We start from the raw sequence: 13939 nt of genomic DNA, 5'->3' as shown, positions 1-13939 counted from the left end.
ACAAACAAAAATACCTGTGTATACTAGTAATGCTCCAAATAAAGTTTTGACAAACTTTGTATTATATCTTTGTCAAACCTATGGTTAAGGGTGATTTACTATAGCTTTAATGATATGTGATTTTTAAAATATTTGCTATATACGAGTGAAATGGATAGCTTTTCATTTGATCATTATTTGTAACCCTTGCCTATATTTCTGCTGACCTATATCTTTTTAATTTTTATTACTTGAATTCTTTTTCATTTAGTGGAACATTAGCCTTTTACTATAGTGTAAAATTTAAAATGTTATCTCAAAAGTTATAAGAGAAAGAAGGAAAGGAAGGGAGGGAGGAAGGGAGGAATGAAGGAAAGAAGGAAGAAAAGAAGGGGGAAAGAGAAGAGGGAAGGAGGAAGGGACAAATCACTATACTCTTAGAACTGTATCCAAAAAACTACATTGAATCTGTTTTCTTTGTGTTAATATCACAGCAGAATGAGAACTGATGAGAATTACTTAGAAGTAATTATCATACTTTCTCTGTGACTCTAAGAATCCAATATATTAATAAATTCCTTAAAAATCATAAAACAAAATATACAAGACATGCATTAAAATCCAACATCAATTTAAAACTTAAAACAATCTTATAAAAGAAGAATAAAAATAATTTTATCAGATTAGTGTATAGCATGTACATCCTACAACTAATATTCTTGTTGAACTAGTGGTTTCTTCTAATTTGAGATCACAAAAGATCCAGAAAGGCAAAGCATGGGCTATCATTGTATTCAGCAGTTCATTAAAAGCCACAATAGTGATAATCTAATAAAATTACATTAAATTCATGAATATAAAATATTAATATTCTTCTATATTCAGATATGTTGTGTTTAGGAAACCAAAAGTAATTTCAGAGTTAATTTACGAAAGTCTAAGAATAAAATGTTTTTGATTACTACCAACAAAAGCTAAGAAAAAATATATCAGTAAAATCCTGTTTACATTAGCATAAAGGAACATGAAATATTTTAGAATAACTTTTAATAATGAAATGGGAAACTACTACACTATAAACCATGCAATTTAGTTGAGAAAAAAAAAGTTTTTTTTTTAAACTTTTATTTAATGAATATAAATTTCCAGTGTACAGCTTATAGATTACAATGGCTTCCCCCTCCCATAACTTCCCTCCCACCCGCAACCCTCCCCTCTCCCGCTCCCTCTCCCCATCCATTTGCATCAAGATTCATTTTCAATTCTCTTTATATACAGAAGATCAATGTAGTATAAAGATTTCAACAGTTTGCACCCACATAGAAACACAAAGTGAAACATACTGTTTGAGTACTACTTATAGCATTAAATCACAATGTACAGCACATTAAGGACAGAGATCCCACATGAGGAGCAAGTGCACAGTGACTCCTGTTCTTGACCCAACAAATTGACACTCTAGTTTATGGCGCCAGTAACCTTCCTAGGCTGTCATCATGAGTTGCCAAGGCTATGGAAGCCTTCCAAGTTTACCGACTCTGATCATATTTAGACAAGGTCATAAAAGACAGAGTAAGGATAGTAACCAATGATCCTAAGAGTGGCATTTACCAGGTTTGAACAATTACACAGCATTAAGTGGGGAAGAGGACCATCAGTACACACAGGTTGGGAGTAGAGCCATTGGTGGTAGAGTAGAGGTTATGATTACAAAGGAATGAGGCCCAAGTGCACTAGACAGGGCCTAGAACAAAGGACAGAGTCATTATTAGAGGAGCTAAGAAAGGTGCTGTCTAAGCTACAAGTAATTTTTCTGATTGAGAGGCAAATAGAACCTGATAGAAGGGGCTTGATAAGAATCTGGTGGGCTTTAGGCCTTGTAAAGTCAGAGGCCCAGACCTATCTATCTCTTCACATGGGGTATATCCTAAGGGAGGTGTGAATCTCCTAGGGGAAGGCACTCTGTTGACTTTCATTACTTGGCTGGCCTAGGAGGAGAGCTGGCCAGGTAAAGGCAGGTGGCATCTCTAAAAAGAAATATACAGTTCTGCCTGCAATGTTGCTGACCCTACTTGACCATCCCCTCAGCTGCAGTGGTCACTTTGGAAGTTGGGCTGAGTGAAGGGCTTTTCAGCTTAGAGCCAATAAGATCTGTGGCTCTGACCTGGGCATCCTTCGACTCTAGGGCAGGTCCATTTCCAGTGATCCAACTCTTGGCAGAGCTGCCAGGGCTCTTCACAAGCTGACTTCTGCTGAAGCCCAGGCTTACCACATTGAAAGCCACTGCAGTGGACTGGCCTGTTGGGTCTGCTTGAGGGCAGATCACTGTACAGATCAGCCATTAATAGGCCTGCCACCCATTGCTTCTGATGCCAAGCTTTCTTTTCCTCCTGGTTTGTGTTAAAGCAGACCAGAGGATGCAAGTCAAGGGAGTGCCCAAGTCCCATCTCTAAACTTCGGTGGCCTGAACTACAAGTCTCTAGTCACAGGCATGTTCTGTAGTAGTTTTTCTAAGGTAGACAATGCCCATGAGGAAAATTATATTCTCATTTTAAAACTTTCTTTCCCTTTGGTCTGAAAGGGAGGTTTTTTCTACTTGCTGTATACTTCGCTGATGGCGAAGTGAATCTAGCTATGAGATTATTATTTAAGTTCTTATTTTGGCTATGCTATTACAGAAAAATGTTAGCCATCTCTTTTATAAGGTCTAAAGATTAAATTGTGCATCCTACAGATTCTTTCATAATAGAATTAGTTTCCTACCTTGAAGAGAATAGAGAAATGAAAGAACAAGTTGGGCTTAGAATAGAGAAATGAGGGAGCAAGTCCTAGATCGCTTGCTGACAATAGCAATATCACATGAATACTTAGCAAACCGTTTCAACCATTAGATAACAACTTAAGAAAACATTTACCAGAAGGTCCAATGCCTTCTATAAATTTTAAGAATCATGTATTTGAAAACACCTCTTAAATATCTAACATGGTGTAGTTTGTTTAGCCAGTAAACTTAAGCACAACCATCTAAAATGTTTTTAGTTTCTTTCTACCAACAAGTCTAAAACATATGATACACAGATTCAGGTCACACAAATTAAAATGTATCTTTGATTGATTTTAGCAGCTTAAATTTATGGACAATCTTATCTATAAGCCATTTAAAATAAAACTCTTAATAAAATTTCCCCATGTGGACATACAATATGTACACACATAGAACATAGCATAATAGACCAATATAGCAATTTTAATAATAGCTTTTAAAATCTTTAACTCTTTTTGTAGATTGCCAATTGATTTGAATTGCTTTTTGTTTTTAGTAACCTCAGTTAACCATACTTTCTCTCAGTTGGTACTGTTAATACATTATTGGCTTCATCTGTTTACAGAGCCATCCCAAAGTACTGAATACAATAGAAGTGGCTGGAAAAAGTCCATAGGAACCTATAGGAGGACAGCTAAGCACAGAACCAACAAGGCTTTAGTTTTATGAGCTGCACATCATATATAACTATGATGACAAAAGACTTTAAGTCGCCATGTTTAAAATTATAAACTCATCAACCAACAAGAGGCACTTGCTTACTTCACAGTATTTTTGAAAGCACCTGTAGGATTTTACAAGTATTTAACCCTTTAGGCCTCTGGGGCTTTCTCATTAAGATAACTATCATGTCTAGTAACACAAGATCATTAGACTTTTTAATTCTCAAACATTTGTATTAATAGCATTTTCCATTATAGAAACTTAAAGTCAAATATCTCCAACATGCCAAACAACAAATGCAAAAACCGAGGTAACAAGAACAAGGAAGACACTATGACGCCTCCAAATGAAAAAGACACCCCAATTCAAGATTATGAAGATGATGAGATAGAAGAAATGCAAGAAGCAGATCTCAAAAAATTGATAAGAACATTAAGAAGTTCTCAAAAACAAATTCTTGAACTACAGAAATCCTTAATGGACAAGATAGAAAATCTCTCATGTGAAAATAAAATATTAAGGAGGAATCAAAATGAAATGAAACAACTAGTGGAACAAGAAACTGGGATAGTGATGAGAAATCATAATGAAATGAAGAATTCAATAGATCAAATGACAAACACATTAGAGAGCCTTAAAAACAGAATGGGCGAAGCAGAAGAGAGAATATCAGACTTAGAAGACAGAGAACAGGAAAGGAAACAGGCAAACCAAAGAAAAGAAGAAGAAATTAGAAATCTAAAAAAATATTGTCGGGAATCTACAGGATACTATTAAAAAACACAACATTCGGGTTCTAGGAGTTCCTGAAGGCATGGAGAGGGAGAAAGGATTAGAAGGCATTTTCAGTGAGATACTAGCAGAAAATTTCCCAGGTTTGGAGAAGGACAGAGGCATCTTAGTACAGGAAGCTTATAGAACCCCTAATAAACATGACCAAAAGAGATCCTCACCACGACATGTTGTAATCAAACTCACCACAGTGAAACATAAAGAAAAGATTCTAAAATGTGCAAGAGAGAAACGTCAGATTACTTTTAGAGGATCTCCAATTAGACTCACAGCAGACTTCTCTTCAGAAACCCTACAAGCTAGAAGGGAATGGCGAGACATAGCCCAGGTCCTAAGAGAGAAAAACTGCCAGCCCAGAATACTATATCCTGCAAAGCTCTCATTTGTGAATGAAGGTGAAATTGAGACTTTTCATAGCAAACAGAAACTGAAAGAATTTGTTGCCACTCATCCTGCCCTGCAAAAGATGCTTAAAGATGTCTTACACACAGAAACACAGAAACATGGTCACCAATATGAAAGAAGGTAAAGGAAGGAAACCTCACAGCAAAAGATCACAGGAAGCTCAATTTCTCTTTGACATAGAATTAAACTCTGATGCTCTGTTAAAGCAATGTGTTAAAGTAATCTATTATGTTCTCTTGATGTCTGTTAAATTCTAATTGTTCAAAAACAGCTGCATTTTTATTAAGAGCTATGGGTTATTTAAATATGTGCTTATTTTCAAAGATTTGAATAATCACCTTGTAACAATGATCAAATTTGGTCTATGTTATGTCATGATTTTAAGGAATCTTATTTCAACCAGATATTTTGGATTTTGAGCCTTCTTGGCATTCTTGACAGGCATTCAAAAAATCAAAGTTTCAAACAATCTGGTCTCTAAAATTTCCAGTAAATCCTGGACTTTGGTTTTTCCAGTTTGGGCCCAACTGAAAAAATCGAAGGACCTACGTCTCTCATCTTATAGAGACACCAACTAATCAGTCTATTTGGAGTATATTAGAAGGACTGTCAAGATGTGATGATGTGATGTGGTACCGGACTTTAAGTTTCTATAATGGAAAAAAAAAAGTTTTTAAAATGTACAGACCTGTCAAATCACATGGACTAGAAACCTCAAAATCATGATGTCAGTTCTACCTAAAATGGTTGGTAGTTTAAACCTCATCCCACTCAAAATCCCAGAAGATTTGTGGCATGAATTAACAGTTTATTATAACTGCATTTTTAACTTTTATTTAATAAATATACATTTCCAAAGTACAGCTTTTTCCCCCATAACCTCCCTCCCACCCGCAACCATCCCATCTCCTGCTCCGTCTCCCATCCCATTCACATCAAGATTCAGTTTCAATTATCTTTATATACAGATCAATTTAGTATATACTAAGTAAAGATTTCAACAGTTTGCACCCACATAGAAACACAAAGTATAAAGTACTGTTTGAGTACTAGTTAATCAGTTCACATAGTACAACACATTAAGGAGAGAGATCTTACATGGGGAGTAAGTGCACAGTGACTTCTGCTGTTGATTTAACAATTGACACTCTTGTTTATGAAGTCAGTAATCACCTAAGGCTCTTGTCATGAGCTGACAAGGGTATGGAAGCCTTTTGAGTTTGCCAACTCTGATCTTATATAACTTTATTTTTTAAAGATTATTTATTTATTTATTTGAAAGTCAGAGTAACACAGAGAGAGAAGGAGAGGCAGAGAGAGAGAGAGAGAGGTCTGCTGTCACCCGCTGGTTCACTCCCCAATTGGTGGCAATGGCTAGAGCTGCACCAATCCAAAGCCAGGAGCCAGGGGCTTCTTCTGGGTCTCTCATGTGGGTGCAGGGGCCCAAGGACTTGGGCCGTCTTCTACTACTTTCCTGGGCCATGGCAGAAAGCTGGATCGGAAGTGGAGCAGCCCGGACTTGAACTGGCACCCATATGGGATGCCAGCACTACAGGCGACTGCTTTACCTGCTATGCCACAGTGCAGGCCCCTCATTATAACTTTAAATACAAGAACATTAAATAACCAAATCAACTTTAAAATAAACAAAAAGTAAAAGATCCTTAAACATTAAAGCCATAAAGTCCAAAAATAAAGGACATATTGTCTTTCTGACTTTTGGTATGAAGACTGCTGCTTACAGAAGTCAAAAGACTAACTAAGGGGCAACTATTTGCTACTCCCCGTGAGACACTCACAGCTCATATGTGAGTTGCCTGGGTTTTAGTAACAGCTCTGCTCCCAGTTCCAGCTTTCTACTAATGCAAACCATAGGAGGCAACTGGTGATTGCTGAAGTATGTGGGTTCCTATCAACTAAATAAGTCTTGGATTGCATTCTCATCTCCCAGCTGTGACCTCGCCCAGCCCCTGCTGTGTGGACTTTTGAGGATAAACCATCAGTTAGAGGATCTCTATGACTGCCTCTGTCTCTCTTTTAAGTAAATGTAAAAGCAATAAAATATTTTTTAAAAAGAGCAATGAAATAAAGGAAAGAGAAATTGTGTTTCATCAAAATTCAAAGCTTCTGCTCCTCCCTCTCCTCCCCCCCCAAAAAAAAGTCAATAAAATGAAACATAACTACAAAAAGTAGTAGGCAAGCTATTTAAAGATGTGTAAGTTAAAGCAGTTTGATAGTATATTCTTTTTTTAAAAAAAAAGATCTATTTATTTGAAAGGCAGAGTTACAGAGAAGCAGAGTGGAGAGAGAGAGAGAGAGAGGGAGAGAGAGAGAGAAAGTTTTCCATCTGCTTGTTCTCTCCCCAAATAGCTGCCAGGGTCATGGCTGGGCCAATCCATAGCCAGGAGCCAGGAGTTTCTTCTGGGTCTCCCACTTGGGTGCAGGGGCCCAAGGATCTGGAACATCTTCCACTGCTTTCCCAGACCATAGCAGAGAGCTGGATTGGAAGTGTAGCAGCTGGGACTCCAACTGGTGCCCATATGGGATACCGGCACTGCAGGTGGTGTTCTTATCCACTATGTCATTGTGCCTGCCTTGATAGCATATTCTTAAGATATATTTTATGTATAAAATAATTTGATGCCCAGTTTTGAGAAAATTGATATTCATTTGGCATTATCATTATTATAAATATTTCTAAGATGAATATAAATATGTCTAGGGGATTCCAATACATAGTGTCTTATGAATAACTTTAGAATGAAAACTCGCTGAGGCTGATCTATTTTTATAATAAACCATGGAGAATAAAAGAAATACAATTCCTTGTAATATTAACATTACAATTCATCTCAGGTTATTTTGATTATTTTTTCTCACTAGATGTCATTGGCAAATAGATATTATAAAGCAATATGTGGCCTTTATTCCTTAGTAACTATTCTTATCTAATCACAGAACACTGAAGAATCATAGCAATCTATGTATTCAGAAAATAGCTTCAGGTTACAATAAAAGCACTACATGTACTTTCACTATTTTCACATAATTTCTGAATATATTTTAGTATCCTCTGAAGGAATTGCTTTATTAATTTCTAAAATGAGTGGAAAAAATACTATCTCTTCATTCTCTTATTAGCCAGTTATTCTAAATAAAAGGTGATAAAATCCTGTTTCCAAAGGCAATTTTCACCAATACAACAATTTTGAATTCATACCACAATATGAAGTAAAAAATAAATGAGCTGTTAAATACTATTGTGTTAAGTACATTGTTACATCATTTTCAAATTGATGTGTCTTTACATTAATATAAACAAAGTGATTCAATGGTGATGTATGCCTAATATTCAATTATTATTCCAAACTGTATTGTGCTGTGCAAGTATTCAAGGACAGAGCAAACCTTTTTTGATTTATTTATTTGAAAGTCAGAGTTACAGAGAAATGGAAAGAGAGATCATCCATCTGCTGATTCACTTCTCAAGGGACCACAATAGCAAGGACTGCTCCAGGCTGAAGCCAGGAGCATCGAGTTTCATCTGGGCCTCCCAGATGGTTGCAGGGGTCCAAGCACTTAGGCCATCTCTCAGCTGTTTTCCCAGGCACATTAGCAGTGTGATGAATTGGAAGCTGAGCAGCCAGGACTCCCACTTATACCCGTATGAGATGCCAGCACTGCAGATGGTGACTTAGCCAGATGCGCTACAGAGACCTCACAAAAGAAATATTTAATTCTATCAATATTTTTTCTCTTTAAAGCATTAATGTTACTAGAATTTGTCTTGGTCATAAACATAACTGGTGTTGACAAGAAAACCATAGCAATCCAAGTTTAAGTTGAGTGTCTAATGCTTAATGGTTGTAAGTTATCTATAGATCTGTTGAGAATTTTTTCTGTTATATGAAAAATTATTTAATGAATGAATGCATTGGACTCAGTTTTTTATTATTCTAAATATTGTAGTTAGGAGTTTATGTCATTTAGATGCCATGTCAGATAGGACAGATTAGAGTTTCAGCTCTGTTTCTGATTCCAGCTTCCTGGTAATGTGCATGCCATTAACAGGGCCCAAGTACTGCATCCCTGTCACTCACCTTGAAGACTGAGATTAAGTTTCTGGCTCTTGGATTTGGCTTGACTTACCCTAGTTGTTATGAGTTAGTGAATGGAAGATTCCCATTCATTCTCTCTCTCCTCTTTCCCCTTTTAAATGAATATTTTTCATAACAATAAACCATAGGAACATATGTAATAACTAAGATTGTTATATGGACAACAATTTAATGCTTAGCAAAATCAGTGAACTAAACTATTGAGAACAGGTACTAGTGCATTACTTGGGAAACATATTTTATGATTGTCAGTTCTCCATGACTAATTGATGTGCTGAATTTAGTCCAAATAACATTCACAACATGATGTGTTGTTGCTTCTGTTTACTACTGGTGCTGGAGCTCTTGTTCTTTGGTGAGAGTAACTTGATCAGTGGATTATAACATTTAAATAGAAATGCAAAACAACAAAAAGAACGAATATGGTATTAGAGAAAAGGAACATATTTGTTGAACTCTCTATTGCTTTTCTACTGAAAGTTTTGTACTCAGCTTTGCAGCATCAGTATCATCTTTAAGTTTTTTAGAAATGTAGATCTCTAGATATTTAATCAGAATCTTCATTTTAATAGGAACTCTGGGTAGATTGTGTATACACTAAATTTAAGAAGCAGGGCTTTGGCCGGTGCCGAGGCTCATTAGGCTAATCCTCTGCATGCGGCGCTGGCACACTGGGTTCTAGTCCCAGTCGGGGCACTGGATTCTGTCCCAGTCACTCCTCTTCCCAGCCAGTTCTCTGCTATGGCCTGGGAGTGCAGTGGAGGATGGCCCAGGTCCTTGGGCCCTGAACCCGCATGGGAGACCAGGAGAAGCAACTGGCTCCTGGCTTCGGATCAGCGCGATGCGCCGGCCACAGCATGCCAGCCATGGCGGCCACTGGAGGGTGAACCAATGGCAAAAAGGAAGACCTTTCTTTCTGTCTCTCTCTCTCTCTCTCACTGTCCACTCTGCCTGTCAAAAAAAAAAAAAAAGAAGCAGGGCTTTATCAGATATTTGGAGTTGTTATAAACTTGAATAATTAAGACCACATGATACTTGTACAAGGATAGATAAAAGATCAATAGAACAGAGAAAACAGGGCACAGAAGTAGACACATGCAGATGCCAGTGCATGATTTATGACAAAGGAAGTGGGGAAAGGGCATCCCACATCTTGTGACTGGTCAATCCAGGAACACAGACGCCTGAATCCCTCTCAATATTGGATAGCTCTGGGGCTGGCGCTGTGGCGTAGTGGGTAAAGCAACTGCCTGCAGTGCCAGCATCTCATATGGGCGCCAGTTCAAGTTCCGGCTGCTCCACTTCTGATCCAGCTCTCAGCTATGGCATGGGAAAGCAGTAAAAGGTGGCCCAAGTCCTTGGTCCCTTGCACCCATGTGGGTAGACCTGGAAGAAGCTCCTGGCTCCTGGCTTTGGATCGGTGCAGCAACAGCCGTTGCGGCCAATTGGGGAGTGAACCAGCAGATGGAAGTCCTCTCTCTTTCTTTCTCTTTCTCTTTCTCTGCCTCTCCTTCTCTCTCTGTGTGTAACTCTGACTTTCAAATATATAAATCTTTAAAAAGTACTGGATAGCCCTGCAGGAATACCAAATACAGAGAAGTTGTATTTAAGGACTTAGTGTCAAGGGATCTCAGTTCAGTTTGTCTCTGTGGCTAACTCTTATTATCAATTTGAAACTGACAAAACTTTATATTTGTCCCTGCAGGATGCCAATAAAATTGGTGGTATTGATATTGTGGGTCTAAAAGAGAAGAGTTTTCTTAAGTCCAACACAATGGTCTCCTTTGCTCAACTCAATGTTAACTGATGTCTGTTGAAATGCATCATGAAAATTTGAGTGAAACTCTTCCAATGGATAAAGTGGGTTTCACTGTGAAGAATGTGTCTGTCAAAGATGTTCATTGTGGCAATTTGGCTAACTGACGGCAAAAACAACCCATGGATGAAAACAGCTGGCTTTGCTGCCTAGGTGATTATTCTGAATCGTCTCAGCCAAGTTCAGTTCTGGCTGTGTCACACAGCTCATAAGGCTTTCAAGTTTGCTGAGCTGAAGTGAAAATTGATCACCATCTGATATGGAGCTAGATGATAGCTCCAAATTCTTGAAATCTGCTCTTGCTGCCATTATCAGAGTGGTAACTGGCAAGCCCATTTGTGTTGAGAACATCTCTGAATATCTTCTTCTGGGTGGATTTGCTGCTTGTGATATGAGACAGAGAGTTGCCGTGACTGTCATCAAAGTGTGAACAAGAAGGCTGTAGGAGTTGGCAAGTTCTCCAGTCTGCCCTGAAAGCTCAGAAGGCTAACTTATGGTTATACGTAACACCTGTCATCTGTATTTATCAGTGCTGGGAATAATTTTTTCAGAATTATTTGGATCAATTAACTTTTTAGGTTTAATGTTAAAAAGTGATTAATGATAATAATGCATCATTCAGAAGTAAAGGAGAATGTTTTCTGAGGTATTCTGTGTGGGGACACTGTGGCAGTTTTAAATGATTAGTTTTTAAAATAAGTAGTTTTGAAATGAAAACTTGGCCAAAAATCTGTTTGAATTTTGAGACCAATAGAAACAATGTTTTATCAGAGGAAAAAAAATCTTGCTTTCAATACACCAACTCCTACTCTCACCTCAGCCTTGCAGACTGAATGGCTCCTGCCTCCTCCCTTCCCTGGCTCAGTGAAGATGATTCCCAGTGCTGGTTCTCGCTTCCAGCTGAGTGCAGCTACTTACCTATCCAGACGTGAATGTAACACAAAATATTGAGAAAAAGCATATTTGTTTCAGTGACTTGTTTCTAATTAAGTGATGATCACATATTATTAACAACTTTTGAATAAATTCATTTAAAATTATATCCTGCAAAGAGAAAAACAATATGAAAGCAATATTTAAAGCCTCTCCATTTTCCTTATTTTTGCTCATTTCTTTGTACAATCTTTAATGGGTACCTGAGATTCAAATGTATGTAAGAGTCAGAAATCATTCAGCTGATCCCCAATATCTTTACCTTCTAACATTTACATTCCAGGGCCTTCAAAAAGGAATTAAAATTTCAGCTACCCTGGCCTGCGCTGCGGCTCAATAGGCTAATCAATCTTTTTCCCATCTACCTGTTTATTCCCTACATCTCTGTCTTGAAGAAAGTGCCCCAGCTGTTACTGTGGTGTACCTTCCTTCTCCTCAATACAAAAAAAATTATATCACCTATGATGTCATAATTACAATTTCATTACCTCATTACCTCATCCTGCTGGGATGAACAGAGGAAGGAGAATATCTTCAGGTTCACAAAGTGTTCTAGGTAGAGATAATTAACCAAGTGGGAAGAATCAGCAATCATTTCTAAATCCTGGATGTATCAAGCTTGAATCAAGCCTGAGGCTGGAAGAGGTACTCCTGGGACTCACGGAAGGACACTCAGAGCCTTGGCCTACGCTTCAAGCTGTGCATAGGTTGTCTGCCGATTGAAGAGACTTTCCTTCAGAGAGGGGAGTCTAGAGGACAGGGAGAAGAGCAACTGAGAGGAGACTTGGCTAACAGGAGGAGTATGAATAGCCAGGAAAGCAAACAAAACAAAAATATGACTTCTGAGAGCAGCTACCCCTGCCCATCCAAAAGGAAGTAAGTCTTGTATGTAAACTTGATATCTCAGGTTTGGTTTTCTAAGAACCATAAACAGTTGGATGCAGGAGTCATGTAAAGTAGCCAACTGAAAACTGGAGTTTGGAGCTGGATTGCTTGCTGGCTGATTGGCACTGAAGACCCCCTCATCAGTGGTGGTTGTATCAATGACAGACTACGTGTGGCTTGTGGCAGTGGTGTAATTATTAAAAATCCATTACTGTTGAATGGAGATAAAACACAGGCAGAAAGGAATATGAAAAGTGTGATGGTTCAGGATTTTGGAATTTACATAAGAATTAGCAACAATAATTTTGTGGAATCTAATGGATGTTGCTGAGTTCAGTGGATGTTTCAGAAGGGCTGGGAATGATTAATTTCCAATCAAAAACTATGAAGGCCAGATGGCATCCTTGGCAGCATAGAAAGGCATGCTCATTCCTGAATCTGGAACATAGAGAGCACCTGGGATCAGGATTAAGATTTAATTATGAGAGGAGCAGAGCTCCTGCGAAAGTTGTACTTGCAATCGCAGTAACATGTTACACTGAAGTCGGGGCCTGATGAGAAGGATTGGGACTCTGAGGTTTAGTGCAGTTATCTTTGCCAATACATCAGCACACCCTCAAATCTCAGATCCACCTGGCAGCTTTGCACCTGCAGAATGTTTCAATTCTGTTTGTTTGTTTATTTATTTATTTATTTATTTATTTTTGACAGGCAGAGTGGACAGTGAGAGAGAGAGACAGAGAGAAAAGTCTTCCTTTGCTGTTGGTTCACCCTCCAATGGCCGCCGCGGCCGGCGCGCTGAGGCCGGCGCACCACGCTGATCCGAAGCCAGGAGCCAGATGCTTCTCCGGGGCTCCCATGGGGTGCAGGGCCCAAGGACTTGGGCCATCCTCCCCTCACTCCCGGGCCGCAGCAGAGAGCTGGCCTGGAAGAGGGGCAACCGGGACAGAATCTGGTGTCCCGAACGGGACTAGAACCCGGCGTGCCGGTGCCGCAAGGTGGAGGATTAGCTCAATTCTGTTTTAAAGCATAAGAATCACCTCTTCCTTGAAGAAATTGCAGATATCACTTTTCTTAAAAGAAACATGTGCTCCCTTCATTGCTGACACCCTCGTCTCTTCTTGAACACAATTTTAATGGTTATCATTATGCGAGCATTATTTCCTGTGGCTATTGTAACAAAACAAACTTGGTGGCTTAAGACAATAGACATTTAGTCTCTCACAGTTCTTGAGGTTAAAAGTCTTAAATCAGGGCCGGATCCGCGGCTCAATAGGCTAATCCTCCGCCTTGCGGCGCCGGCACACCGGGTTCTAGTCCCCCTCGGGGCACCGATCCTGTCCCGGTTGCCCCTCTTCCAGGCCAGCTCTCTGCTGTGGCCAGGGAGTGCAGTGGAGGATGGCCCAAGCCCTTGGGCCCTGCACCCCATGGGAGACCAGGAGAAGCACCTGGCTCCTGCCTTCGGATCAGCGTGGTGCGCCGGCCGCAGCGCGCTACCGCGGCAGCCATTGGAGGGTGAACCAA

This window comes from Lepus europaeus, chromosome 4 (assembly GCF_033115175.1).
Source record: "Lepus europaeus isolate LE1 chromosome 4, mLepTim1.pri, whole genome shotgun sequence".
Classification (NCBI taxonomy): domain Eukaryota; kingdom Metazoa; phylum Chordata; class Mammalia; order Lagomorpha; family Leporidae; genus Lepus; species Lepus europaeus.
Note: the sequence above shows the minus strand (reverse complement) of the source record.